Source organism: Nomascus leucogenys, chromosome 12 (genome assembly GCF_006542625.1).
Source record: "Nomascus leucogenys isolate Asia chromosome 12, Asia_NLE_v1, whole genome shotgun sequence".
Classification (NCBI taxonomy): domain Eukaryota; kingdom Metazoa; phylum Chordata; class Mammalia; order Primates; family Hylobatidae; genus Nomascus; species Nomascus leucogenys.
The window spans coordinates 32,856,618-32,882,506 of record NC_044392.1 but is presented as its reverse complement, the minus strand read 5'-3'; the positions used below and the strand labels follow the sequence as shown (position 1 = coordinate 32,882,506).

The 25,889-nt window shown below is 37.9% G+C and overlaps 1 pseudogene; it reads left to right on the top strand.

Moving 5' to 3' along the window:
• Positions 1-22,475, top strand: LOC100603616 (annotated as a pseudogene).
• Positions 22,476-25,889: the final 3,414 nt, after the last annotated feature.

Below are 25,889 nucleotides of genomic sequence, written 5' to 3'. Positions count from 1 at the left end.
ATGGTTCCTGTAGCACACTCATTCCACAAAGATGTCACAGGTACCAGAGAAAAGCAGAGAGCAAGGGAATTAATTAATTAGTTTCAGTTAGGCACCAATCAAATAATACCTTTATCTTCCTACCTAATAGCCTGGGACTTAATCACGAGCTACTACTGACCATAAATATTCATATTGGCATTTGAATTTCACCTAACTGACCTTTTATGTGAAAAAGTCAAGCTTGATCAAGACTGTGGGATACTAATGACAGGCAGTGGAAGAGGATACATGAAAAAATATTGACAGAACCTTCCCACAAAATATGAAACCAGCACAGAAAAGATTTAAAGGAGGTAAAATAATACCTGATACTGGACTGAGCTGGCACCATGGAGTCTCTCCTCTCCTCAGCTCCTACCAGACTCCACTGAAGGTAGGATTAAAAAAAGAAAATTCTTTTACCCTCAAATCTTTTAGTCAGTTACCTTTGTTGATGATAGGGCCGATGATGGTTAGCTTGGCCTATGGGCTTCCTGCACTGTCTGCTGCTCTCTTTTGGATTTGGAAATCTAATTTGAGTCTCAAGAAGCCCTTATGAGGACCAGAGCAGAGCCGAAAGTGAGAAAGTAGGGAAGGCTGGAAGGTCAAAGGAGAGACGAGGAGACCTTTGGGGGAGGTGTCCTCCCAGGGTGTCCAGTACCTGGCAGGAAGGTGGCAGAGGAGGCTGGACACTGCTCATTCTTTCACACATAAAAGGGGCTTTTATTAACTATCTCTGTGTAAAAACTATTCCAGAAACTGTGGAAGTAAAGATGAACAAGACCTGGCCCCCATCCTTAAGGTTATCATTATGTATAGGGGAAACAAATCACACACAAAAACACACATTACTTTTATACAATGGGGTTTCATGTGACTAGTGCTAAATGTGAGATGTGAACAATGTCTAAGCGATTCCAGAGGAAAGAATGCCTTAAGGGTATTGGGAGTGGTCAGAAAGGTGTCCCAAGGAAGATCATATTGTGGTCTAAAGGGGCATGAGTTTGCAAAAGCACAAGTTGAGGTGAGAGTACAGGAAGACGACAAGTACTCCAGGTGGAAGCACCAGCATAAGCCCAGGGCTGGAGATAAGAGGCAATCCTGTGAGGATTAGTGCCCCTGAAGAGCGAGGTGGGAAAGACATGTGGAGGGGAAATGAAGGGAGATGTCTGCAGGCCAGATCACAAGTAACTAAGGGTGCCCTTCCTAGTGTCTGTATCTAGGACAGAATTTCTCCCCAAGAATGGATTTGGCCAGAATGTCTGTTGTGCTCTAATAGCTCTCAGGAACATGAGAATGTGAATGGGGAGGAGAAGGAAGAGGAATGCCCCACAATTAGGGCTTCAATAAAGTGACATGTACCCTCAGTTACAAACAGGAAGAGAAAATATGGCATTTGCTCTTTAGGTTGATTTTGATCTGAAGTCTTAACACTGTCTTAAGTGAATACTATGCCCTCTAATTTTCTGAAATTGCAAGGTAAATGTTTAAGATGAAAAACAGGGAGTTAGTCCTTTTTTTATTTTTTTCTGAGCTTAACCTTAAGAGTGAAAAAGAGTCTGCCTTCACATCACACCCACGCAGATCTCTGGATTCATAGGATGAGCAGGGCTGCTGTACTAATCACATTTTCTTATTGCAGGATGCAGAGCTACATAATAACTGGTGAGTAACTTCACATTGAGGAGTTAGGTTTCAGAGCTGGCTCTTAGGGATCTGGCATAAAAGCAACTCATAGTCCTTCACAGGGTCTCCAGTTACTGGGAATGGGCAAACCTCGCTGAAAAAGAGGAAGGAGGTATGTGGGTGTCAACCGGTTTGCAGCTCTGAAGCCACTGGATTTCTCAGCTCCTGCTTTTCTTCTTCCTCCTCCACCTCTTCCTGCCCTTGTTTCTCCTCCATGAACCCAAGCCCCTGCCCCATCACATGGTTAAAGAAGCAGCTACAAAATAAGGACAAATTATCATTAAATTAGAGAGGGAAAATTTTACATTTGTCTGTTCTAGTGAAATTTTCCCCAAAGGGCTCAAAAAAATCTGGCAAGTGCTCCCTTCCTGCTGCAAATAGGTGGGAGTGTGTGGCAGTTCCATATCTACCACATACTAAGCACTTACTATAAGGCTTTAGGCATTGTTAATGCTTTAAATAGATGTCTCACTTTAACCATCTCTTCAACCCGACAGTACTATTGTGACCATTGTATGGATGAGAAAATGGAGGTACAGAAAAGTTAGGGGCTTCCCCAGAGCTCACAGCTAGTAATTGGTGGAGCCAATATTTAAATCTTGGCAGTCTGTCACTAGAACCCTGGACATCTACCACTATATTATAAAGCCTCCCAGACTCCCAGAAATATGCCCATGAAATCTCCTAGATGCTGAAAATGGACCAAATTTCACCAACGCCTTTTTAATGCAAATTATTCAAATGGATAAATGTGGATTACTATATCTTTAGGGTTTTTATTAAAACTTTCTCTACTGTGTATAAAATATTCAAGATATATATGAAAGGTAAGAACAAGTGGCCATGTATGTGGTATGTTTACTCTTCCTACACACCAGTGCTCCAGCTCTGAATATCTGAGCTACTGGACCATTGTCCACTTTGACCTTGAACAATAGGGAGATCCTTCTAGCCATGATTGTTCTTGAATCACCAAACTCCTCCTCCTGCCCTTGCATAATGTGCCCTGCCCTGCTGACAATACATGCCCTGATGTACTAAGTCACAACACTGAATATTCCTCTGTCCTCATTTTTTTCAGCAAACAGGATGAATATCAGCTCCAGCAGAATGCCCACAAGGTTGTATGAAATTTAGTGAGAGAAAATTCTGAAGTAAATGCTGCAGAATTCTATTATACAGCACTGTTTCCAGAGTGCTCAGCATGTCACATTGCCCTGTAGAGCTGGGAATGCAGAAACAAAGGCCTCCAGTGTTGTTTCCATCTGTAAGAAGGCTGAATTAACGTTGCTAGGGAAACAAAACCTCAGTTTCCTATTCAGTTTACTTTCAGCTTATGTGTCACACCTCTTGCAGCCTCGGTGAAACACAATAAAGTAAGAGAACTACAGTTCTTTTATTAAAAGCTCTTAGCGCACATATTTCCCAGCTAAAGATAATCCACAGGAGGATAGATTTGGGCAAATTTCATCATAAAAGTGATTCAACTCCACTAGATTTTGCTATATGGTGGGGGGAAGATTACATAAAAAGATGCTTGTGTGCATTGCTCACTGTACCTAGGAACACATGACCCAGGAATGGCATTTGTCTCTATTTCCAGTGGTCACAGTTACAGCCTAAAAGTCTTGGAACTTGTGTATAACTTATAATGTATATATAACTTGTGTATAAGTTATAATGTTTATAATGTGTATAAGTTATAATGTGTGTATAACAATCAAAGAGAGAGAAAATTGGAAGAAATGCAGTAATGAATGGGGTCAGAATGGTGGATAGAGGGTAGGAAAGCAGGAAAAGAAGAAAGAAAATGGTAGAATCAGCTCAGTAGTTAGTAATGGACCACAAGACTTTCAAGAGGGAGCTGATCAATTGATTCTGATGTTGTAAAACATATAGGAGAAATGGGTGACGGCTAAGGCAAACCAAACCAGACATCAAGGATGATCTGGAGAGAGGATATGGATCACACTTGGATGAGGCTGTGTCTGCACAAGCATGGGCTCCTCCTTCCTTTGCCGAAATATGCCGCCATCTTAAGAGCTAAAACCAAGCAAGCTTTCTGCTGACTGCTCAGCTGTCAGTGTCTGCACACTTCCAGGGACTTGTCAAATCCTAGTCTTAATTCATTGTCAGTCCCCAAGGTTCATGAAGTGGTCCATGTTTTCCAAATCTCAGTTCAAACATCATTTCCCAAGGACATCTACCCCAACACTGCAGACTAGATTCAATCCATGCTACGCATTCTCAAAACCTGGCTATCATTTTCTCCAATTTACTCAGAGTTAGAAGTTACGTATTTCTGTGATTTTATTTATCTTTCTCCTTTATTAGACTATAAGCTCCTTGGATATAAGAAGGGTGCTTGTTTCTGCTTAGCATTGTGTCCTCAGTTCCTACACAGAATCCGGCACATAGTAGAGTCTCAGCTAATATTTGTTCAATGAATGAATGAATGTATCCTAATCAGATATGACTAAAAGGTAAACAAATCACTCCATGATGACTAATGATACCAAGCCTTCAAAGGCCAGCAGGAAGTCACAGAATCACAAGTCAACTTCTGACTGAGCTCCTTTCCTAGGGAAGCACACACTCCAAGACAGCACCACCCAGAAGTAGACCATATAAAATTTGGATCCATCGTGAATGTTTAATTGCAGCCTTATCTTCCACATACAATGTCAGTATTTGGCTTGCCTTGTATGACCATGGGAGGCTTTCAGAATTAGTTTCTGAATAACTTCTTAAGGTTTTTTGATATATTGACTTCAGCCAAAGAACATTGGTATTTCCTGAGACCGGAAAGATTTGGGCCTTGTGTGTAAACAACATCTTGGATCAGGCACGGAAATTTCAACAGTACTTGGCAATTTCCTAGCAGCTTACAACTGCTGATCCCGCCAACACAGGGAGTTTAGATACAGTTTCCTCATCCCTCTAGTGTCTATAAATGTCCTTCCTGCAGAAAGCAAGTGGCCAGAGGCACAGAGAATAGTGATGTACTCAAGTTCTCCTTCTGTGGCAGAATTAAGAATTAAATCTAGCTCCAGTGAGGAAGCAGCAGACCATGCATTCAAGACCAGTTACATAAATGGTTTGAGTCACATTATTTTTTATCAAAAACTGTTTTATTCATTTGTATTATTCCATTTGTAATATCTAGGTAAGTGGGAGATAGGAATGTGTCAAGAAACAAAGGCTCTGGGGGATACCACAGAATGCCCATGAGTAAATCTGTAAGACACCACTGATAACTGTTCCTTTCATCAATATCAGGAAAAAGGTCACCAAGAAAGACATGGCTCTGAGGGATCCAGAAGCCACTGGATCTTCCCAAAATGAGAATTTCCTCAGAAAGAAGAAGAAAGAGGCCCAGATTTGAGTCAGAGGGATCCAGATATGAATACTGGTTTTGTCACTGAGCTGTGTGGCCTTGGGCAAGTTACTTCACCTTTCTGAGCCTCAGTTTCCTTATTTTAAAAGCAGAATAATAATATCTGCCTTCCCTCACTGTTTCAAAATTAGAACTAGCATGAAGAGAGACTCCAGACTGCTATTTGGCTTGTAATAAGTTCAACTGTCATTTCACTGGCCATCTCCAAATTGCCCTGACCACTTCTCCATTTTTCTTTGTTATCATTCTGGACCATGCCAGGTATCCTTTATTCATACTACTGTTTTTCATGTAGTTTGCTGAACTTAGAAGTGTCATTTTCTTGGCTTTAATATCTATGATAGTAATGACTTGAATTGCCTATTAATTGTATTTTGTGGTCTCATGATACGAGAGAGAGCAAAAGCAAAAGTGAGAGAGCTAGAGAGAAAGAAAGAGAGCAAATGAGGGCAAGCAAAGTCCAGAGACAGCTACATAAACCATATTTGATTATGTGCATCTGTCAGAAGTAGGCCAGACCGACGGGATGATCAGGAATAAGTGCAGCTGGAACAGAACCCAGATGTCTTTCTTCTGGCCCCTCATCACATTCACTCCCACTTCTCTTTCACTCCCCACTCCATCACTCCAGATTTGGTCCCTCTTCTTTATGATCCCAGCCTTCCACCATGACCACTTTAATGAACTTTGGTCCTGGCCCTCATGCCTGTCATCATCTTCTGTCTAGTCCAGAGTGGTTCTCATGTGCTCTCTGACTCTGTCCAGGACCAGCATTTCCTCCACTGTCCCTTCTCAGTTGAGCCCACTTTGGCTTCCAGTGTCTGTCCTTTCCACCTCTCCTCAATAGGTATCCTAAATCCACCACTGACTCATTGTAGTTCAGGGCCACTGTTCTTCCTGCCTCTAGTTTTGTCTCCTGACTAGCTCATTCTTCCTTTCCATTTTCTTGAGCCAGGAGGGCCAGAAAAGTCTCTTGTTAATGATGTTTGCACACTGCAGGGTTGATCGCCCCGTGCCACCACAGACCTGACCAAATGTGAACTTGACTTAGATCTTGCATGGGCTATGCAGGTATTAAAATCCGGCCTCCTGCCATCAAGCAGCTTACATATGATTGGCAGATAACACAGACATATGAACGATATAAAGAAAAAACAGCCACAAAAAGTCTCATTTGAATTTGAATAATGTTCTCAGTAGATCATTATTTATCTGAGAGAGAAGGCACCAAAAGAATCCAACAAAAAAAATGGTCTTAACTGGATTATTTTTATGATTACTTAATTTCAAATTTATACTAATATAATGACTAAAATATGGTTTGCTAAAGTACAATGCATAGGCAAAACAGAATCCGCTGAGCTAAGAATGACCTGTCAGTGATTCCATAAAGACCAACTTGCATAACAGAGACTGGATGACACAGAATTTAAGGTACAACTGCAAGGATATTGTAACAATCTTGATGGCGATCAATAAGCTGATGATTCCTTATTGTTTATATATTTCAAAAATAGCAACTACTTTAAAGCACTGAATTTCAAGTATACACACACAGAGCTACACATACACATAACATGCTAAGTCATCTTTTGTCAATCATTGTACTTTTTAGAGTTAATATATTTCAAACTTCAAAAATATTAGATACAACTCACATTGTTAACATTTGGATAATGGTATTTTCAATGAACAAATAAGGGCTATTGATCAACAAAAAAAGCATACGATTTAAATAACTGAATTGCAAAATTAAGAAAGCACATCAACTTTGCATATTAAGGATATGTAGGAAAATATATTCATAAAGTATCTGTCATCTATTTCAAAGGGGAATGCTTAATTAGAATGCAATGACCTCAATTGATCATCCAGTTTAAATGGTTCAGGATTGTGTCCTAACTAAAAGCCACCATGGTAACTAAAAGTGAAGGCAAACAGCTGCTCACTCTGTGGCCTAACTTTGTTCACCTAGTTAAAAGTTTTCATGCTAGATAATATACTTCCCACATTTTGTACTTATTTTTAGTTTCTAGGAAAAAATGTAGAGGCATTCTGGCTTTTTTCTTGGTATAAGTCATAGTCCATTTGTTATGGTTACAGATAAGAAACATCCAAAACAACAAACAAACAAATGAAACCAGATAAGAAACATCCCAGATATTTCTATGTAATTCTAGACATCTAGGTGTGCTGAAAGACACTTCAGATTTGAACATTTCCTCCCACAATGTTTGGTCTGTGTGCGTTAAAATCCAGTTAAGCAAGTCTTTATCTCAAAGCCTGCTATGTGGAGAATCTGACCTGAAACAAACATCCATATATTTTTTCATAATTGGGGGAATCCCAATATGAGTGAGAGATAAGACCTTACTTCCAAGAATAGACGTTATCACTCTTTACTTACTGTCAGCTAGAGTGTGAGCTCACGCCTCTGAAATTTGAAGGAATGACCCAGAGGTTCAGGATCAGAGTTACAGAGTTGAGATCCCAGTAGTGCGGTCACAAAGGACACATGGTGACAATGCCAAACAGCAGTGATCTAAGAGGGTAACTCCTATGGCCTATCTTTGACTATGCTTCACTTCCTTTGGTTTCCATCTATGCCTAGTCTATTATCCTTCAAATGGAGGTATGGGATATTATTCCTATAAATTTATATTCCACTTAAGTTAACTAGATTAATTTCTGTTTTATTCACTAATAGAATCTTGACTTGCACAAAAATACTAGTAGAAGTTATTGCAATTTACAGAGCTATAGGATAATGGAAGAGGAATGGACAAAACAATACATGGAATTTGTTAGGTAGCTTATTTGCTGACAAAGGCAGTGAAAATATAGCTAACGTTAAAGGATGGGAATACTGATGCTCTTGGCACAGATTGATGGCATGACTAATGAAATTGTGACCTATGATTTGATGATATTAGGGAATTTGTGTTCAATGTGTTAGGTATAGTCATGGTATTGTGTTTATGGAAGAAAATATTATTTCTTTAAATATGCATATTTCCATATTTGCAATGAAAAGCCATTTTGTCTATAAATAAATTTAACAATATATTTGTAAACATTAAACATAAGTGGTGTATATATGTATTTTATTTATGCTATTTTCTCTAGTTTTTATGTGGCTAAAAATATTTAAAATGAAGATTCTGAAAATTATTACTTGTGATTACCTGAGAAGATCACAAACCAGTTGGAAGGAAGGGAAACAAGTATCCATTGCCATAGAACAGTAAAAAGTATCTAAAGAATTGAAGAATGAAGTCAAATAACAATATTATAACCCTAAATTATTAGTTAAAATTATAAACTTAATTATAGGGACTAATATAATTTTGTAAAATTGCCTCTAATCTCTTATAGCTACTTAGCTAAAATAAATGAATAATAAGCACTAAGTTCTACCATGCACATTGTTGAATTACATCCATTGAGTTCACAGATTTCCCAGGCCTTTTTCTGAAAATGTGGACACTGACAGAGAACACATGAAATGTCCAAAATTGGAATGGAGCCCTAATGGGGGGCTTTGGAGGACTTGGAAAATCAAGAACCTACAGCTTCCATTTAGTTTCCTCTCTCAATGGAAGTAGCTTCTCCCTTGTCCTGCCTTTCCTGAGGACCCTGCAACTCTCTAATCTGTAGAAGTTAATTTATAATTGGAAGCCATTTCTCTTCATGCCCCATTACCCCACCCTTCACTTTCTCCAGAATCCTGACTAGAATCAGATTCCCAGTGTGCTCCAAATCTGCGAAGATAAAATCTATGTTACAATAATTGCAAAAATTGTGTAAGTTATATTAGGAAAGACATGGTTTATATATATGCTAATTTCTGGATTCTGAGAGTGTTCGACTAAGAAAGGCATTGCAATTTAATTAACTGAATTTATTAATATAGGTGCAATAAACAGATTTTTTAAAGTTAATACACTAGTTCAAGCTGCTGGATCTTATTGTCTTCTTTTTTATTATTATTATTTTTTTTACTTTAAGTTCTGGAATACATGTGCAGAATGTGCAGGTTTGTTACATGGATATACATGTGCCATGGTGGTTTACTGCACCTATCAACCCATCATCTAGGTTTTCAGCCCTGCATACATTAGGTATTTGTCCTAATGCTGTCCCTACCCTTGCCATCCACCCCCCAACAGGCCCCAGTGTGTGATGTTCCCCTCCCTGTGTCCATGTGTTATCATTGTTCAATTCCCACCTATGAGTGAGAACATGCAGTGTTTGGTTTTCTGTACTTGTGTTAATTTGCTGAGAATGATGGCTTCCAGCTTCATCCATATCCCTACAAAGGACATGAACTCATTCTTTTTTATGGCTGCATAGTATTCCATGGTGCATATGTGCCACATTTTCTTAATCCAGTCTATCATTGATGGGCATTTGGGTTGGTTTCTTTCCTAACTGACTTAATTCTACATTCAACATTGGCCATAGGAAATAAAGTTGACATTTCATAAATTTCTTGGAATGTTATTAAGAAAGTTATCCAGAGACACTGAAAGACTGTTGAAGTGAATTTTATCATCCACTGACCCTCATACCCAACTATGACCTCTGAAAGAGTCCTCAAAATACTCCCATTACTAAAGCCTTAAAAAATATATTGGTGAAGGGAACGCCAGCGTCTTTATAAAGTGTCCAAGTTGTTCTCTGTAGGTGAGAGATGCTGAGGTTGAAATGAGCTCAGTGATTTCAACATGGATTGAAAGACTCAAGGTGGAACTTCACCACCAGATATAAGGTGTATATTATTACCAAAATAGATTGCTTGGGTCACTATGGTAATTAGAATGATCTCACTCAAAAGCCACAGTTCTCAAACCATATACTAAGATGCCCAAGGCTCTGCAGCAAAGTCACAGAAGTGGCCCAATATCTCATAAATGTCAAAGGAAAACACAGTGAAATATACTGCATGTACTATTAGCTCAAGATAGTTTATGATTTCTACTTTAGATCATGCCACATTCCTTTCAGTAACATCATATCTTTGAAAAACAGGGTTTTGGTGGCTGCTGTGGTAAAAAGCAGATACTGACATGAAAATTAATGTTGAACAGAAAATGAGGGTGGTAGTTTTTAATGTGATTCCCAGATTTAAAAATATAAGTAGTGCCTAACAGGTATATATATTCCACAAGTAAGAAATTAAAATTATTTAAAGATAAAACAAAAATGTACTCTTTTCTTCCAATTTGTGTGTCCTATGTTCTTCATGTACACATCCCATTGGTAAGTAGTTGAGGTTATTTAAGAATAAAACAAAAATACTTTTGTTCATTTTATGCATATTTCTTTTATATAATCCACAAGTTATTAGGACATAAATATGTATGAAGTTGTTTTAGCCCAACTACTTAATAAATGGAACTTTTAGTTACTTAATTTGACCTAGAGGCACCAAAAAAAATTACTGAGACACTATGGACACTAAGACTGAGAAAGTTTGGAAATCTCTATCCACAGAGATCTTAATGATGAGTTCATTACTGTTACTAAGACCAAACAACTTTGTTTTCTTTTTAATTTAATTTAATTTTATTTTAAGTTCTGGAATACATGTTCAGGACTTGCAAGTCTGTTACATAGGTAAACGTGTGCCATGGTGGTTTGCTGCACAGATCAACAGAACACCTGCATACATTAAGCCCGCATGCATTAGATATTTATTCTGATACTCTCCCCACCTTCCCCCCCTACCCCAACAGACCCCATTGTGTATTGTTCCCCTTTCTGGATCTATGTGTTCTCATTGTTCAGCTCCCACTTATAAGTGAAAACATGTGGTGTTTGGTTTTCTGTTCCTGTGTTAGTTTGCTGAGGATAATGGCTTCCAGGTCTATTCATGTCCCTGCAAAGGACATGATTTCTTTCCTTTTTACAGTTGTATAGTATTCCATGGTGTATATGTGCTACATTTTCTTTATTCAGTCTATCATTGATGGGGATTTGGGTTGATTTCATGTCTTTGCTATTGTAAATAGTGTTGCAATGAACATACACGTACATGTATCTTTATAATAGAATGATTTTTATTCCTTTGGGTATATACCCAGTAATGGGACTCCTGGGTCAAATGGTATTTCTGGTTCTAGGTCTTTGAGGAATCGCCACACTGTCTTCCACAATGGTTGAACTAATTTACATTCCTATAAACTGTGTAAAAGTGTTCCTATTTCTCCACAGCTTTGCCAGCATCTTTTGTGTCTTGACTTTTTAATAATCTCCATACTGACTGGAGTGAGATGGTATCACAATGTGGTTTTGATTTTCATTTCTCTAATGATCAGTGATGTTAAGCTTTTTTTTCATATGTTTGTTGGCTACATAGTAGACACAATAAAAAAGTGATAAAGGGAATATCACCACTGACCCCACAGAAGTACAAGGATACAATAAACTAGAAAATAAACTAGAAAATCTAGAAGAAATGAACACATAAATTCTGGACACATATACTCTCCCAAGACTGAACTAGGAAGAAGTTGAATCCCTGGATAGACCAATAACAAATTCTGAAACAAAAAAAAAGCCCAGGAACCGACAGATTTACAGCTGTGTTCTACCACAGGTACAAAGGGGAGCTGATACCATTTCTTCTGAAACTATTCCAAATAATTGAAAAGGAAAGACTCCTTCCTAACTCATTTTATGAGGCCAGCACCATCTTGATACCAAAACCTGGCAGAAATACAACAACAAAAAATAAAACTTCAGACCAATATCCCTGATGAACACTGATGCAAAAGTTCTCAATAAAATACTGGCAAACCAAATCCAGCAGCACATCAAAAAGCTTATCCACCACGGTCAAGTTGGCTTCATCCCGTGGATGCAAGGCTGGTTTGGCATATGCAAATCAATAAATGTGATTCATCACATAAACAGAACTAAAGACAAAAATCACATGGTCATCTCAATAGATGCAGAAAAAAGGCCTTTGATAAAATTCAACATCCATTCATGTTAAAAAACACTCTCAATAAACTAGGTATTGGTGGAACATACCTCAAAATAATAAGAGCCATTTATGACAAGCCCATAGCCAATATCATACTGAATGGGCAAAAGCTGGAAGCATTCCCCTTGAAAACAGGCACAAGACAAGGATGCCTTTTCTCACCACTCTTATTCAACATAGTTTTGGAAGTTCTGGCCAGGGAAAAAGGCAAGAGAAAGAAATAAAGGATGTTCAAATAGGAAGAGAGGAAGTCAAACTGTCTCTGTTTGCAGATGACATGATCCTATACCTAGAAAACCCCATTGACTCAGCCCAAAAGCTTCTTAAGCTGCTGAGCAACTTCAGCAAAGTCTCAGGATACAAAATCAATATGCAGAAATCACAGTCATTTCTATACACCAACAACAGATAAGCAGACAGCCAAATCATGAATGAACTCCCATTCACAACTGCTACAAAGAGAATATAATACCTAGGAATATAGCTAACAAGGAAAGGGAAGGACTTCTTCAAGGAGAACTACAAACCACTGCTCAAGGAAATCAGAGAGGACACAAACAAATGGAAAAACATTTAATCCTCATGGACAGGAAGAATCAATATTGTGAAAATGGCCCTATTGTCTAAAGTCATTTACAGATTCAATGCTATTCCCATTAAACTAGCATTGACATTCTTTACAGAATTAGAAAAAACTACTTTAAAATTCAAGTGGAACCAAAACAGAGTCCATATAGCCAAGACACTCCTAAGCAAAAATAACAAAGCTGGAGGTACCACAATAACCTACTTCAAACTACACTACAAGGCTACAGTAACCAAAACAGCTTGGTAATGGTACAAAAACAGACACATAGACCAATGGAACAGAATAGAGATCTCAGAAATAAGACCACACATCTGCAACAAACATCTGATCTTCGACAAACCTGACAAACGCAATGGGGAAAGGATTTCCTATTTAATAAATGGTGCTGGGAAAACTGGCTAGCCATATGCAGAAAATTGAAACTGGACCTCTTCCTTATATCTTATACAAAAATTAACTCAAGATGTATTAAAGACTTAAATGTAAAAGCCAAAACTATAAAAATCCTAGAAGAAAATCTAGGCAATATCATTCAGGACATAGGCACGGGCAAATATTTCATGATGAAAATGTCAAAAGCAATGACAGCAAAAGCAAAAATTGACCAAAGGAATCTAATTAAACTAAAGAGCTTCTGCACAGCAAAAGAAACTATCATCAGAGTGAACAGACAACCTACAGAATGGGAGAAAAATTTTGCAATCTATCCACCTGACAAAAGTCTAATATCCAGAATCTACAGGGAACTTAAACAAATTTGCAAGAAAAAAACAAACAACCCCATTAAAACATGGGCAAAGGACATAAAAAGACACTTCTCAAAACAACTTGATTTTATTACATTAAAAGAAACTTCTAGGTCTGGTAAATAGGGGCTAGACTTGAGCAACCACAGAGAGAGTCAAAACTCCTCAGTTTCCAACTTTGAATTAGTTTAGAAACTCAGAATCCCTTAAATGAAGAAAATTTTAAAACTCTTGAAACAATATGACACATAATTAATTTGAATATTTTGCCCATGTTTTTGTCAGCTCTCCAGTTTTCTGCCACAATTTCCTCCACAATTACCCTGACAATGTAGCTTTCCATAGGGTATCACATAAATTCTTTACATTTATAAGTGAAAGAACCTGGAAAACATAAAATAGAAATATCACACTCCAAATGTTTTGATAGAAATGTGTGTATCAGAGAGGAGAGAATAAATCTTATAAAAATACAGCAGCCTACAAACGCAGTAAAATTGAGTTATAGTAGATGAGAATAGATAGATATATTTCATCAAAGGGAAAGAAAAAAATGATCCCCCTTTTACCTTCTACCACCGAAATTACTTAAATTGTACTTGTTGAGCCCTTGAATTTTGGAGGCAATATATGCCACATTTACACTTGTGTCTGTGACCTAGTGTTAAATGAGACCCAGGTCAAGAGACGACTCTTTGGCTGGTCTAGGATATCGTATAAACAGATCTATCACTCTGCCCTTATATGACAAAAAGAATCTTATGGGAATCACAACACCTGCAGTAAATTGGAATATTGTATGTATCCTGAGGGAAATCATAATAGGAGAATCACGCTAAAAATATCTAGAGTTTTGAAGTAAAGCTGATCCCTCTTTACTTTCTAAAACAGGTAATTATTCTGCTTTTAAAAACATCATTTGTTTTGTAACTAGGTCTTGTCCAGGAATCTTTTAGGCATAATTAACTTCAGACTTGGTCAAGACTGACAATACTCCAAAAGTACCTGACAAAAGCAAACTCAAAAACCAGGATCTACAAAATTATCACAACTGAAGCCACAATGAATAGGAGCTTACAATCCAAAGTTACAAAATAGTTGGGGAATTTCACCATAAGCCAGAGAAAGCAGACACATAAATATTAGGATTATAACCCCCACCAGTTTATAATTGAACAATAAGACAGAGGCTACAAAACAAAAATGTTTAAAATGACTACAGAAAGAAAAACTGAATATATATATATACATATATATATGTATATATATATGTATATATATGGGGAGCAGGAAGTTTTGGAGGGAAAATACCTGAAATGAAAAATATATCCACTGAACTCACAATAGTAGATGTGTTAAGTTGGAATGTAGATAAAAGCATAAAGAAAATTAATTAGCTGGAAGATATATCTTTAAAAAATTAGTAAGAATGCTGTATTGACAGGTAAACAGATGGAAAATATGAATGAGAAATAAAGAGACATGGAGGATAAAATGAGAAGACTTAACACATATCTGAAAAGGTTTTCTGAAGGAGATAAGTTATTGGAAGAGATAATATCTGAAATTTTAGCCTTGATAAAAGATAAGAATTACGAAATTTAGAAACCCAACAGTCCCAAGTAGGATAAAAAAGTAAGTTCACACCTAGACAACATAGTAAAATGGTAGAACCGAAGAGATATAAAGAAAATATTAAAGACATCTGGAGAGAAGCAGCATATTATCTACAAAGAAATAATGTATAGTCTGGTCTCAATAAATTCAATGGTAACAATAGAAATCAAAATATAATGAAACAATATATTCAGTGCTGAGATAAAGTAACTCTCAATTTGCTGTTGAGAGAATTCCATGTCCAGTTAAACTACCATTTAAGAATGATAATGAATTAAATGTGTTTAGATCCATATTGTATGAGTTTACCATTAACAGACACTTACTAGTGAACTTCTAAGTATCTGCCTTAGTAAGAAAGAATCTCAATCTGTAAAGAAGGAAGTGTGAGCAAAGAGACTGAAAAAAAATCAGTAATTCCAAGCAAACTGCCGAATTTTATAATATAATCACAATAGCTATTAACTTTAGAAGTATAAAAAAAAGTTCAAACTAAAATATGTAATGTTGACATTTAATACAGAATGATGGGTAATTAAAGTTCCAGTGTTTCAGGGCTCTTGTATTTTTCCAATGGAGGGAAGAGAGAGTGATTAATTATATACTTTGTTAAAGAAAGTTTGCATACTAGAATTTTAAGATCAACACAAAAAGAAAAGAAACTGAATGCATAACTGTAAAATTACTAGGGTTGGAAGAGGTTATAAGATTCTTAATGCATGACTGCAGTAGACCAAGTGGCCATAGAAATTGATATATTCATAATGAACTGGACGCTTCTAATCCACCTATCATTAAGTTGGGCATACCCACAAGCATTGCATCATCTAGTGGAAGTAAACATATTCAAGATCTGAATGTTGCAGTTCCCCAGATTGGACAAGCAAGTAGCTCACACTCCTAGCATGTCTACTCCAGCCACACAGTGACATTCTACCGTCTCCCACACCCATAGCCTTATAAAAAGTTGTCTAGGACCGTATTTTGAGTCTTATTTACAGAAGGCTTATCATGACATAGGTAGAAAGGCACTTTTACAATGCAACAGTGGTGGCTCTGAAGGATAGTGAAAACTAAAATTCTTCCAATGGGACAAATGTGAAATGCTTTAACTTGTGGTCAGGATGAAAGGAGAAATGTTCTTAGGTAAGCATCTACATCTACTAGCAGGTTCTTTAAAGAAGCAAAACAGAATTGATGACAAAGAGTCTTAGAGAAGAGCTATGTATACGAACTGGCAATGATCCCAGAGTATATTCGTGTCTCATGTGATATAAGTACTCAAACAAAATACTCCTCCATGGAGGATATTCTTCCAAATCAAGTAAGAGGATCCATTTGTTGTTGTTGTTGTTGTTGTTGTTGTTGTTGTTTTGTTTCAAATTAGTACTGATCTTTAATCAAAGAGCTACAAATTCCCAGGTAGTCTTGGAAGCAAGACCGCTCGGTATTTTGGTAATGCTTGTATTTTACTTCTCTTCCTCCTTTGCAACCGTGCAAGATTTCTGTCTGGGTTTCTTCAGAAGACCTCTGCCTCCTTTTCCTGGCATCATGGAGACTCAGGCCTACCGAAATGCATTTAAGAGGCTTTAAATAATTAAATAATGCCAAGCGGATGGTGGTCAGGGTGTTTCTTCAGAAGACCTCTGCCTCCTTGTCCCGGCATTGTGGAGACCCAGGTCCTACCAAAATGCATTTAAGAGGCTTCAAATAATCAAATAATGCCAAGCAGATGGTGGTTAGCTCAGGGCAGATATGCTACAAAAAGTCAACTGAGGTCCCTCCAAGTTCATGGATGGAGCAAGGCTGACACTTCCCAGTGGGCCTCGGGTTTCTCCATATGCTGTGCAGAGCCCAAGGGGAAGCTGCTAAGGCTCTCCATTCATCTACAGAAGCACACTCTTTTTTGCACAGCTGCAAGACTGTGCTTATGGTCTTTAATCTTCCTCTTTGAAAAGCATCCAATTTAGGAATTTTTGCAGTAATCATTTCAGAGTAATGAAAAACAGACAGAACAATAGAACATTTCAGATGTGATATGCGCACTCTGTGCACTTCTCTCTAATGTACATTTAAAGAGATGTATTAGTCATCCTGAGGAACCCTCTTTTGTCTCCTCACACAATCAAATTGCGCCTGCATGCAGACCACAAACATCATAATACAGTTAATTTACCCAATATACTCATTTCTCCCTCATAACAATGCCCATAAGATAGCATTCAATTTTGTTTTAAAGTTTCCTTACATACAAGATGGGGCTTGGAATGAACATTTTTTCACCTTGCAGTCTTGCAAAGCACCACAGTAGAGGCTAATGTGTGCCATTTTGTCTGTTTCAAGTCTTTTTTTTTAACTTTTTAATTTTCATAGGTTTTGCGGGAACAGGTGGTATTTGGTTTCATGAGTAAGTTCTTTACTGGTGATTTGTGGGATTTTGGTGCATTCATCACCAGAGCAGCATACACTGAATGCAATTTGTAGTCTTTTATCCCTCACCGACCTCCCGCCCTTTCCCCTGCATCCCCAAAGTCCATTGTGTCATTCTTATGCCTTTGCATCTTCATTGCTTAGCTCCCACTTAAGAGTGAGAAAATAATGAAGTTTGATTTTCCATTCCTGAGTTACTTCACTTAGAATAATGGTCTCCAATTCCATCCAGGTTGCTGTGAATGCTATTAATTCATTCATTTTTATGGCTGAGTAGTATTCCATGGTCTATATATATACCACAGTTTCTTTAGCCACTCATTGATTGATGTGCATTTGGGCTGGTTCCATATCTTTGCAATTGTGAATTGTGCTGCTATAAGCTTATGTGTGCAAGTGTCTTTTTTGTATAATGACTTATTTTCCTCTGGGTAGATACCCAGTAGTGGGATTGCTGTTTCAAATAGTAGTTCTACTTTTAGTTCCTTAAGGAATCATCACACTGTTTTCTATAGTGATTGTACTAGTTTACACTCCCACCAGCAGAGTAGAAGTGTTCCCTTTTCGCCACATCCATGCCAACATCCGTATTTTTTTATTTTTTAATTATGGCCATTCTTGCAAGAGTAAGGTGGTATTGCATTGTGGTTTTGATTTGCATTTTCCTGATTATTAGTGATGTTGAGCATTTTTTCACGTTTGTTGGCCATTAGTATATCTTCTTTTGAGAATTGCCTATTCATGTCCTTAGCCCACTTTTTGATGGGGTTGTTTGTTTTTTTCTTGCTAATTTGTTTGAATTCCTTGTAGATTCTGGATATTAGTCCTTTGTCAGATGTATACATTGTGAAGATTTTCTCCCATTCTGTGGGTTGTCTGCTTACTCTGCTGACTGTTCTTTTTGCCATGCAGAAGTTATTTAGTTTAATTAAGTCTCACCTATTTGTCTTTGTTTTTGTTGCATTTGCTTTTGGGTTCTTGGTCGTGAAGTCTTTGCCTAAGCTGATGTCTAGAAGGGTTTTTCCAATGTTATCTTCTAGAATTTTTATAGTTTCAGGTCTTAGATTTAAGTCCTTGATCCATCTTGAGTTGATTTTTGTATAGGATGAGAGATGAGGATCCAGTTTCGTTCTCCTACATGTGGCTCGCCAATTATCCCAGCACCTTTTGTTGAATAAGGTGTCCTTTCCCCACTTTATGTTTTTGTTTGCTTCTTCTTCAAGATCAGTTGGCTGTAAGTATTTGGGTTTATTTCTGGGTTCTCTATTCTATTCCATCGGTCTATGTGCCTATTTAAATACCAGTACCATACTGTTTGGGTGACTATGGCCTTAAAGTATAGTTTGAAATCAGGTAATGTGATGCCTCCAGATTTATTCTTTTTGCTTAGTCTTGCTTTGGCTATGTGGAATCCTTTTGGGTTCCACATGAATTTTGTTTTTTCTAGTTCTGTGAAGAATGATGGTGGTATTTTGATAGAAATTGCATTGAATTTGTAGATTGCTTTTTGGCAGTATGGTCATTTTCACAATATTGAGTCTACCCATCCATGAGCATGGGATGTGTTTCCATTTTTTTGTGTGTCATCTATGATTTCTTTCAGCAGTGCTTCATAGTTATCCTTGTAGAAGTCTTTCACCTCCTTGGCTAGGTATATTCCTAAGTATTTTTTTTTTTTTTTGCAGCTATTGTAAAAGGATTTGAGTTCTTAATTTGATTCTCAGCTTGGTTGCTGGTAGTGTATAGCAGAGCTACTGATTTGTGTATGTTAATTTTTTATCCTGAAACTTTGCCTAATTCATTTATCATTTCTAGGAGCTTTTGGGAGGAGTCTTTAGGATTTTCCAGGTATCCAATCATATCATCAGCAAACAGCAACAGTTTGACTTCCTCTTTACTGATTTGGATGCCCTTTATTTCTTTCTCTTGTCTGATTGATCTGGCTAGGACCTTCGGTACTATGTTGAATAGAAGTGGTAAGACTGGGAATCCTGTCTTGTTCTAGTTCTCAGAGGGAATACTTTCAAATTTTCCCATTCATTATTTATGTTGGCTGTGGGCTTGTCATAGATGACTTTTATTACACTGTGGTATGTCGCCTGTTTGCTGATTTTGCTGGGGGTTCTAATCATGAAGGGATGCTGGATTTTGCCAAATGCTTTTTCTGTCTATTGAGATGATCATGTGATTTTTGTTTTTACTTCATTTATTTATTTATTTACTGACATACGTTAAACCATCCCTGCATCCCTGGTATGAAACCCACTTGATCATGATATATTATCTTTTTGATATGATGTTGGATTTGGTTAGCTAGTATTTTGTTAAGGATTTTTGCATCTATATTCATCAGGAATATTGGTCTGTAGTTTTATTTATTTTTTATTTTTTGTTATGTCCTTTCCTGGTTTTGGTAACAGGGTAATATTGGCTTCATAGAATGATTTAGGGAGGATTCCCTCTTTGTCTATCTTGTGGAATACTGTCAATAGGATTGGTACCAATTCTTTGAATGTCCGATATAATTCAGCTGTGAATCTGTCTGGTCTTGGACTTTTTTTTTGTTGGTAATTTTTTATTACTATTTCAACCTCACTTGCTGTTATTAGTTTGTTCAGGGTTTTTAATTCTACCTGATTTAAGCTAGGATGGCTGTATCTTTCCAGGAATTTATCCTTCTTCTTTTGGTTTTCTAGTTTACGCACATAAACGTGTTCATAGTAACCTTGAATGACCTTTTGTATTTCTGTGGTGTTGGTTGTACTATCTCCCATTTTGTTTCTAATTGAGCTTATTTTGATCTTCTATCTTATTTTCTTGGTTAATATTGCTAATGGTATACCTATTTTATTTATTTTTCCAAAGAACCAGCTTTTTGTTTCGTTTTTTTTTTGTATTGTTTTTGTTTGTTTGTTTCAGTTTCATTTGGCTGTACTCTGATCTTGCTTATTTCTTTTCTTTTGCTGGGTTCGGGTTTGGTTTGTTCTTGTTTCTGTATTTCCTTGAAGTATGACCTTAGATTGCCTATTTGTGCTCTTTCAGACTTTTTGATGAAGGCATTTAAGGCTATCAACTTACTCTTAGCATCGCCTTTGCTGTATCCCAGAGGTTTTGATAGATTGTGTCACTGTTATTTTTCAGTTCAAATAGTTTTTTAATTTCCATCTTGATTTCATTGTTGACCCAATGATCATTCAGGAGCAGGTTATTTAATTTCCATATATTTGCATGGTTTTTAAGGTTCCTTTTGGAGTTGATTTCCAATTTTATCCCACTGTGGTCTGAGAGAGAACTTGATATAATTTCAATTTTCTTAAATTTATTGAGACTTTGTGCCCTATCATATGGTCTATCGTGGAGAAAGTTCCACTTGCTGATGAATAGAATGTATATTCGGCGGTTGGGTAGAATGTTCTGCAAATATCTGTTAAGTCCATTTGTTCCAGGGTGTAGTTTAAATCCATTGTTTCTTTGTCTTGATGACCTGTCCAGTGCTGTCAGTGGAGTATTGAAGTCCCCTATTATTATTGTGTTGCTGTCTATCTCATTTCTTAGGTCAAGTACTAATTGTTTTACATATTTGGGAGCTCCAGTATTAGGTGAATATATATTTAGGATTGCAATATTTTCCTGTTGGACAAGGCCTTTTATCATTATGTAATGTCCCTCTTTGTCTTTTTTAATTGCTGTTGCTTTAAAGTTTGTTTTGTCTGATATAAAAATAGCTGCCCCTGCTTGCTTTGGGGTCCATTTTCATGGAATTTCTTTTTCCACCCCTTTACCTTAAGTTTTTGTGAGTCCTTATGTGTTAGGTGAGTCTCTTGGATGACCCATAATTTAAATATCAGTCAGTCTCCTTCTACAACCACCCTAGAGTTTGTTCAGTGGTCTTAAAAAACAAACTAGCCATAGTGATTGACCTAGAAGCAAGGCAAAAATCTCTGCAATGGGAACTTCTTATGGAATTTGACCCGGCCACTATCACAGCTGAAAATACAATTTGCCAATTACTATGTTTAACCCCAATACCCAATATGGTCTCATACAACAGGGACCACTCAGCTAGCTGGTAGCAAGTTGATTACATTGAATACCATTCCGCATGGAGAGGGAAGAAATTTATCCTCACAAGAATAGAGTTGTTATCTATTTAGATTTGTTTTCCCTGCCTACCACTCTCTGCCAGCACCAGTGTGGACCTACTGAATGTTAATAGAAAATTGCAATGATCACATAAAGACAGTATCACAAGGGAATAAAGGTTAGGTTCTCCTCACCAGATAAAATCCCCATCCAGCTGTGGGTTTGGCTGGATGCAAAGGAAAATGGAATGGGTAGTCAGTAATAGAAATCATGAATAAAATGTCACTTATTTCTGGTTGTCCATGAAAATCACTGACACGTAAATAATGTAGTCTTGTGTTGGTGTAGTCTTGCCAGCCAAAATGATTTCATTGGGCTTTTCCCTCAGAAGCTTACATTACAAAAATAACATGGTCTCTTCCAGTTCCAGGTGCTTTGGGAGCAGACACGGCCAAGTCCAAGAACCACACCACACACAACCAGTCCCCAAAATGGCACAGAAATGGCATCAAGAAAGTCCGATTGCAAAGATACGAATCTCTTAAGGGGGTGGACCCCAAGTTCCTGAGGAACATGAGCTTTGCCAAGAAGTGCAACAAGAAGGGCCTAAAGAAGATGCAGGCCAACAATGCCAAGACCATGAGTGCACATGCTGAGGCTATCAAGGCCCTCATAAAGCCAAAGGAGATTAAGCCCAAGATGCCAAAGGGTGTCAACTGCAAGCTCAATCAATTTGCCTACATTACCCACCCCAAGCTTGGGAAGCGTGCTTGTGCCCGCATTGCCAAGGGGCTCAGGTTGTGTGGGCCAAAAGCCAAAGCCAAGGATCAAACCAAGGCCCAGGCTGCAGCTCCAGCTTCAGTTTCAGTTCAGGCTCCCAAAGATGCCCAGTTCCCTACAAAGACTTCAGAGTAGAGATCTCTGTCTGCCAACATGAGGACAGAAGGACTGGTGTGACCCACCCTGGGCTGCCATCAGCATGGGGCTGGTGTCTTCCTGTGCTATTTGTATAAATAAGCCTGAGGCAGGAAAATAATAATAACAATATGGTTTTTTCCTCAATTAAAAATTTACATTTCAATAGTGATTATACTTTCTCAAATTTTTACATGCTGCCCCCAAAACACAGATATGCCTCCCTGGTAATAAACTAAGAATGAGTACTGCAGATCAATGCATGGGACTCTACAGTTAGGGTGAAGTTAGCTCTCTTGTGGGCTACAAACTCCTAGAAGTAGAGCTCTTAGGAGTGTACAGACTGCTCATAAATCAGTTAGTCTATTATTGTAGCACTCAATGGGCGTAAGTTTCCTCAGTGCTCTCAAAACCATTAACACATTATTTGAGTCATCATGAAGGTGTTCTATCCAAAGCCTTAGCATTTCTTTCTATCTTTAAGGTCAGTCACTTATAAAAAGAGATACTCAAGGTGAGACAAGGTCACCTTAAGAAAATATGCACACAGATTCCCATAAGGCAAATAGTATGATTTTAAGAAACAAAACACTGAAGTGCTGTTTAATATCTAATTTGAAACTTTATTATGTTAGCAATTATATGAGTGGGAGTTCTTCCAGTAATTTTTCCATGTGATTATCCTGGCTGTTAGATTCAAAATGACCTTCATACGAAGACAGATAATATCACAAGCTAATGAGGAGAGGTGGTCCTGTGTAGGCAGGGCAGGAATGAGTCACAGGCATCCTTCATAAAAGTAATTATGCACCTGCTGGGGAGTGTTTTCTGACTCCAGTAAATATTGATGTGCCTTTCCCCTGCATTGCAAGATGGAGATTTGTTGAAGGCTGTGATCTATCAAAGTTTTCACAAACGTCTTTTTTGGGGGCTATTTTGTTTACTAGAATTATACAAATACAAGTCAGTCAAGCCTGAGCTGCAAGTGGACAGTAGAGTTAAATATGTTATCAGATGTAAAAGACAAAAAAAATCAGAAACCAACAAGCTATAGCTTCAGGCACAACAGCCAGGAAGGAAAATTTACCAATTTACTAACTAAAATCTAGAATGAGGAGAAACTTCTATTCCCATAACGGCACAGACACAGAGTGATAGCAGGCTGTAACCAAGATCCTAAAGTCAATCTAACAATGTAAGGACTTTATTGTTTACAGAGGCAGGTAGGGAATATTGTCATTGAAAACACTCAGATTTTGTTCTGCTAAAAATCCAGTTGAGCTAGGAACAGTGGCAGATGCTTGTAGTCTCAGCTACTAGGGAGGCTGAGATGAAGGCTCACTTCATCTCAAAGCCCAGGACTTTGAGACAGCCCGGACAGAATGAGTCCTCATCGCTAAGGAAAAAAAAAATTTAATAAAAAATTTTTTAAAATTAAAAATTTACAAAGAATCAAGTTGACTGGTTTTTTTTTGTTTGTTTGTTTGTTTGTTTGTTTTTGTGATGGAGTCTCACTCTCTCTCAGGCTGGAGTGCAGTGGCACCATGTTGGCTCACTGCAACCTCTGCCTCACGGGCTCCAGCAGTTCTCCTGCCTCAGCCTTCCAAGTAGCCAGGATTACGGCCACCCACCACCACGCCCAGATAATTTTTGTACTTTTAGTAGAGATGGAGTTTTGCCATGTTGGCCAGGCTGGTTTTGAACTCCTGGCCTCAAGAGATTCCCCCCAACCTTGGTCTCCCAAAGTGCTGGGATTACAGACGTGAGACATTGTGCCTGGCCCCCGTTGACTCTTGACCTGTGTAAGTAGTCTTCATTGTTTCAACTGCTGCTATCTCTTGTGTTCACCACACCCAATATTTCTTTCAGATTAGGTACTTAGTTAACTTTATTTTTATCACGTGAAAGCACTTCCATTGTTCAGAATGACTTTTGCATTTCCATAGTCAACTCTTCCACATCAGTTTCTTGGTTTTGCCATCTCTAGGAACCTTCAACACCCCCACTTCGGCCACCCACTCCCACAACTACATCCTGAACATCCTAGACACTTGTTACAACTCCATGCTTGAAATGTTCAGTTCCCACACACTACTATCCAATCCCAGTATCCTGTCCTTCTTGCTGTCTCATTCAGTTACTCCTTCACCTGCTCCTGATCCACAAGCCCTCCTGTTCCTTTTTCCCTTCAGAGACCATCCTTGTCTTCATATCTTTCCTCGTTCAACTTGGAGTCCATGTCTCCACACTTGAATTATTTTCTTGCCAAAACTTTTACTACCTTGCCTCACTGTCTTTTCAATGTTCTCACTTGGTAAATAGCCTAGCACTGAATTAACCTGTATCAATTTTTATTTAACTTCTGTGGCCTATCAAATCATCTTCCTCACCTTGGTCCCTCCTTATTGTTAGTGGAGAAAATGGAATGCCTTTTACTTAATGGAGAAAATAGAAGCCATGAAGTGGAAATGCCCTCAATGCTTTGCCATCCCTCCTACAACCTTACACGCATTTGTCAATACCCATTCTTGTTACCTCACTGCCTTTCCAATGAAGTTGTGTTTCTCTAGTTGTCTGAGTACTTCTTCATCCGTGCTCTGGAATGGGTAACTTTCAGCTACCACTTAAATGTATTTTTTCATAATTAAACACCTTTTAGTTTAGTAATTTTTAAAAGTAACTTAGTTAATCATCTAAGGAATGTTTTCCGTCAGTATATTCACAGTCCATATTGCCCCTCTTTAAAAATTTTCCTTTTCTTTTGGCCAGTTTCTCTAAAGCACCACTTAATAACAGCAAGTTTTTGAGCACCTACTATGAACTAGGTGTTTTACATAAATTAGCACTTACCACATGAGGTAGCTATTATTATTCCAGTTCTACAGATTAGGAAACTGGATCTTAAATGCAATTATGTAAATTACTTAACATTCCACAGTGACTGTGGCAGATTTGGGACTGGAGCCTAGGTCTGTCTACACTGAAGTTTGTCTCTTTCTTTTTGTAACTTTGCCTTGGTTGCCCTCTCCCTGATCTACAGTGTATGTTTTTCCTATTTCCATCTCTTTACATCTGCAAAAAGGCAAAGTAAAGGAGAGTTGATAGCAGTGAAAAGAATCACTTACCAAGGTAAAGAGCTTGTTCAACTAATGGGAACAGAAGGAATCAGAAGGACCTAGGCTGACCTCAGCCTGTCTTCTCCTTAAGGAATCCAGGGTGAATGAATGGTGGCCTGGAACAAAGACACTGACTCCCACTTCCCACAGTGCTCCATGCTATGCTCTTAAAGATAGTGTACCAGCAAATGGGGCTGCAAACTGGCCCAGCCTCCCTCAGATTAGCCTCAGATCTTACAGTGAATGGAACTCAAAGGCCCCAAGAGAGATATTAGGTACTCAGCTGCACACTGAATCT